General features: G+C 40.9%; 1 pseudogene; it reads left to right on the top strand.

The window, feature by feature from the left end:
* The first annotated feature begins 412 nt into the window (after positions 1 to 412).
* Positions 413 to 4,543, top strand: LOC115232286 (annotated as a pseudogene).
* Positions 4,544 to 4,924: the final 381 nt, after the last annotated feature.

The following is a 4,924-nucleotide window of genomic DNA, read 5'->3' as shown; positions in this document are numbered from 1 at the left end:
CCCTCACTTTATATTCCTCACAAGCACAGCAATATTGACCACACGCATTCTCCAGATAATCAATTTGAAGATCCTCTGCCACGTAGCAACAATCGGCCTGGCGAAGGTTGACAATAAAACGTTGATTTTCATAGTCAATGTCCGCCACAATTGCATTGACGGCATCACCGGGTCGAATATGCCTTTCAAAGTCCGTGGGAGTCTTTGTACTCAATCTCTGCACATTTTCTATTTTGGCTAACCTGTGGGGGAGCCAATCCGACAAATCCTGCAGAAAACTCCACAAACACTCCAAAAGACTTGACAGCCGACACATACCCGGAATACAACTCGTCAATCTGCCAAATCTAATAGACAAAAATAACCCGAAAATCTTCGAACTTGACTGGAATTGTCTTATTTTTGAAAAAAGATGACTTTTTTGAGACAATCTGACATTTTAAACAAAAATCACCGATTTAGTCCCAATTTTAAAAAATCGGCAGTTTTTGAGGGTATCCTTGACGTTGATACCACGGAACAGAATATTCGAGGTATCCACACAGTCACTGAGATGTCTCCGCGGCAATCGAGCAAACAAATACGTCCCACATATCCTCACAGCCATTTCATCCTCATACTTATGAACAACTTGAACATCCGTACACTACAAATCACGTGCATATATATACCATCCCCACTTTGAACTGACTCCAGTCGAACGGGTCTATTTTGGGGTTCTGAAACATAACAAATATGACCCACGTGAATCAGTAGTCTGCAAAGAGTCCCCTTCACTGCCACAACTCGACAGGTCACGTGATCTCCAACAGAAATAGTACTCTTCTCAACAAGAACTCCCTGAAATGATAATTTTATCAAACTTTGTGTTTCCCGCCAAAAGTTATAAGTGGTGGTTTGTTTTCTCTATTTGAAACGACTGTACCATCAACCAAATCCCCCACCTCACAAATGTCCCCACGGATGGCCTTAAAAACGTAAAAAACGGAAAAACACCAATTCGACCTGAACCGACTTGATATTCTCGTTTTCATCACAAAAACCCTTTCCTACCAGCAGCCGAAACTGGTAAATATGAAATAATGCCAAATTCGAGTCCCCACATCGACCGACTACGGAGTCTAGTCCGAGATCTATAAAAAACGTGTTTGATTTGTTGGAAACAACACTTCCTTGTAACACCTGGGAATTATTTGACACAAATAAACCATTTCATTGGTTAGGTCTTCTAATGTGAGTCCTTTATTGACGTCCGCTGGGTTTACTGACATATTGAAGTGGGAAGGAGACTGTTTTGAGAGAATTGCTGCTTGGATAGACTGGCCTTCCTGGAAAAGGTCCTTCAGGGAAGGAATTTGCTAAGACTTTTGATAAAATAGTAACAATTGGTATCTTTTTCTTGAGTGATTGACGTAATTTAGCTGTATATGCATCAGATATGTTTTTGATGGATATAACACCAGTCGACTTGTCGTCGATGTCGACGGTAATTTCAAAATCAGTTACCGATTTTACAATGCAGGATACATTTTGTCGTTTTTTCATACCTGTAATATTTTGATCAAATAAAAACCACCTCACAAACACAATTTAAACGTGAAAATATTTAAAATATTTTTTTTAAAACATCTTAAATGTATATAAATAATATATAATTTAATAATAAAATTTTTAAAAGCATTTTTTATAAAATTAAAAGTTTAGTAGTTTAGCGAGTCCTCTCTACTCCTCCCAGTCGGTCTCCTTCCATTTTGGTTACAATATGTTTAATTATATTAAATATTAGTAATGTATCAAATTATTTAAATATTAAAATAAAAAATAAACTAAAAAAAGTTCAGGTGGTCAACCGGTTGCACGCTGAATGGTCTCGTCTCTTAATGTACATAATAAATTAAACAATCTTTACAGGAAATCGACATCTCCCAACTTATATCACTATGTGCTGACATAAACGATAGATTTAGTGAGCGTATTCCTCCCTGGGAGGTGACTTATTGATCCCTATAATAGTACTTTCCATACAAAACTGCTCCCGACTTTGCTTGTTTCTTCCATAAATTAATGGAATTGGCTTTGTCGTCGAATATCATCAAGTCCTCAGCCCAAGAGCAGATAATCATATTCTTCAAAAACTGTTTCAGTAGCCTAGTAAGCTTATTAGTCACTTATAGTCTTAGCACATTGATTTTATTCTCCCTACTGTCCAGAAAGTGGTATTTGTCCGAATGTGGACTGTTCTTGACGAGGAACGTCGAAATTCCGAACTTTCCAGAAACGTCCGCTGGGCAAAGGCATGGCGTGCTTACGAGAGGAAATATGCCCGAATGAATGAGCAGGAACAAGCCCTGGAGGACTTTCACTCCCAATTCCTCTACAGACTGGTGGAGAGGTTCCTAAACTCAGGTCCGGGAGAGCAATCAGGTGATATTTGAGGAAATTATTACTTAGAAATATATGCTTTACACTTTATCAATTTTTTGATTACATTGGAAAGTATTTATTATAATCGAAGGTTCTTTCATGTTTTATTGGATTCTTCGCACGTGCTTGTGAGGCTAAGGAGGATTGATTTGTACACGTCGCCGGTTTTTTGTCAGGTTTGTTATTTTTTGATTATTTTTTGTAGTTATTGGATGTGTTGGAGGAATATTTTTATGCTGAAATTGATTTATCGACAGGGGATGAGCTTTCCAGGAGTGAAGTTGTGGATATTCACTACCGGGGGATTATTTCACTACAAAAACAAATCTTTAAAATGAACCCAGACCGATTGAAGAATTTTACGTTGGTTTCCGTGGCCTCCGCGGACAACCGAAAGGCGATTGAGTCAGCTTTGAGACAACTGGGGTAGAATTTGTCAATTTATCAAGATTTGAGAACTTAAAGAAGATTGCACGTGCTATGAGGGTTATTGGCGAGAATGACTCGTTTGTGACCTGTGAGGATATTTTGGTCGAAATAATGGTGGGTGATTTCATTTATGTGTTTAGTTGGCCAAATATGTCCGTCGGCCTCTGCAAATTCAGAAATTGAACAATCTGCCACTTTACCCTACAGAACGGGTAATTTGGGACGACAGTCTGCTCAGTCGGGAACAAGTGTCCTCGAAAGGTTGGATTGTCCTACAAATTTAGACTGTTTTTCGCTCCCACAACTGAGTCTCCAGTTCTTGTCATTTTTCGACTATTACACTCGTAACTTCCAATTATTTCGAATGGAGTCTACGTGTAAGGATTGTGTTAATTGTGGTAGATGAGATTAGACAGGAATTGGAGAATTCGATAGGCCGACTTAAGCCATAGTTGATTGAATAAAGTCACATTTCAGTCCGCTGGGGGATGGAGAAGTGTCCTTCGACGGATGGGCTCGGATGGCTCAGCCTGTCTTCAATTTGAGGATCATTGAAGTAGGAAAGCCGAAATTGGGGAAAAAACATCCATCATGTGTGATTGGGGAGTTTACATTGCATCTTAACCTTCCGAAAGATGTTAAAAAGGAATGGGAAGGTATTCAATCATTTTGAAGTTGTAGGCCTTCAAAAGCATGATGTTGGATTTCTTGTGGGGATTTATCCTCAGCCGACTGGCCCAACAAGCAGAGACAAGTTTGACCGTTCGTGGATCAAGTCAGTGCGGGGATGTGAGATCAAAGCAGTAATGGACGACGACGGCAATGAGATCGACCTGAGTGAACATTCTCGGTAACCCCGCAGATCAGCCTCGGCCTATTTTGGTGGACGATGACCGAGTCTACAGAGTGAGTCTCGACCCTATTCAATATCAATTGGATTTGGAGGGAGACCAGCATTTGGATATTTACCAATCATTCAATGTCTTTATGAGGAGGAAGCCAGAAGTCAACAATTTTAAGGCGGTGTTGGAGACTATTCGAGGACTTGTCAACACCAAATCTATGGTCCCCGATTGGATAGGTGAAACATTTCTCGGATATGGAGACCCTTCCAGTCCTTCTCACTCGAAAACAGAGTCTGGTATATCGACTTTTAACTGGAGTGACACATTCGTCGATTATGATCATTTGACACAGAGTTTTCCACGCTATCAGTTAAATGGTGATGTGACGCCTCCATTCGTGTATGTCTTTTATAATAGTCCAGTTTGACATTCTCCTCCGAGGGTACCATCACAGTCAAGTCCGAGGCACCAAAGTACAGTCTTCCTCGTTTTCTACCTCAGCCAAAGCGGTAGTGGTGGTGATATATGGACAGTAATTCTGTGAGGTTTACTCCGAGACAAGTGGAGGCCATTCATGCTGGAATGCAGCCTGGACTGACTTTGATTGTTGGTCCTCCCGGGACGGGGAAGACAGACGTGGCAGCCCAAATAATCAGCAATCTCTATCAGAATGGTGGAAGGACACTCATCGTGACCAATTCCAACCAAGTGACCCCTTTTAATGACACAAGGCATTAAATCAATTATTTGAGAAACTAATATCCCTCAACATTTCAGAGAGGCACCTTTTGAGACTGGGTCATGGAGAAGAGGACTTGGACACGGAGGAGAGCTTCAGTCGGTGAGATGAGTCTGGCTGAAATGGCAGTTATGGGAGAGTGGACTACATTTTGGCGAAGAGACTCGAACTGCTCGATCAGGTGAGTCGTCTCCAAAAGTCACTGTCCATAACAACGTGGGTTGAGCACACGTGTGAGACATCCTGGGTGTTCTACAATAACGAGGTTATTTTTGGTGTTAGTCGGACAGATTAAACCACGGTGGAAAAAGTTTTTGGATTCTACCCGGAGTTGTGAGGTGGTATCTGTGGCTGAGATCTTTCCATTTTTGGATTTCTTCCGAGAAATGACCGAGGATGAGATATTTGGGGGAACAGACGTGGATTTGGACATGTTTACTGCAGAGAGTTGTTATTCCCATTTGCGAGACATGTTCGAAACACTGCA

Source organism: Octopus sinensis, unplaced genomic scaffold (genome assembly GCF_006345805.1).
Source record: "Octopus sinensis unplaced genomic scaffold, ASM634580v1 Contig20285, whole genome shotgun sequence".
Lineage (NCBI taxonomy): Eukaryota > Metazoa > Mollusca > Cephalopoda > Octopoda > Octopodidae > Octopus > Octopus sinensis.
The sequence above is the reverse complement of the archived record's forward strand: the minus strand, read 5'-3'. Positions and strand labels throughout refer to the sequence as shown.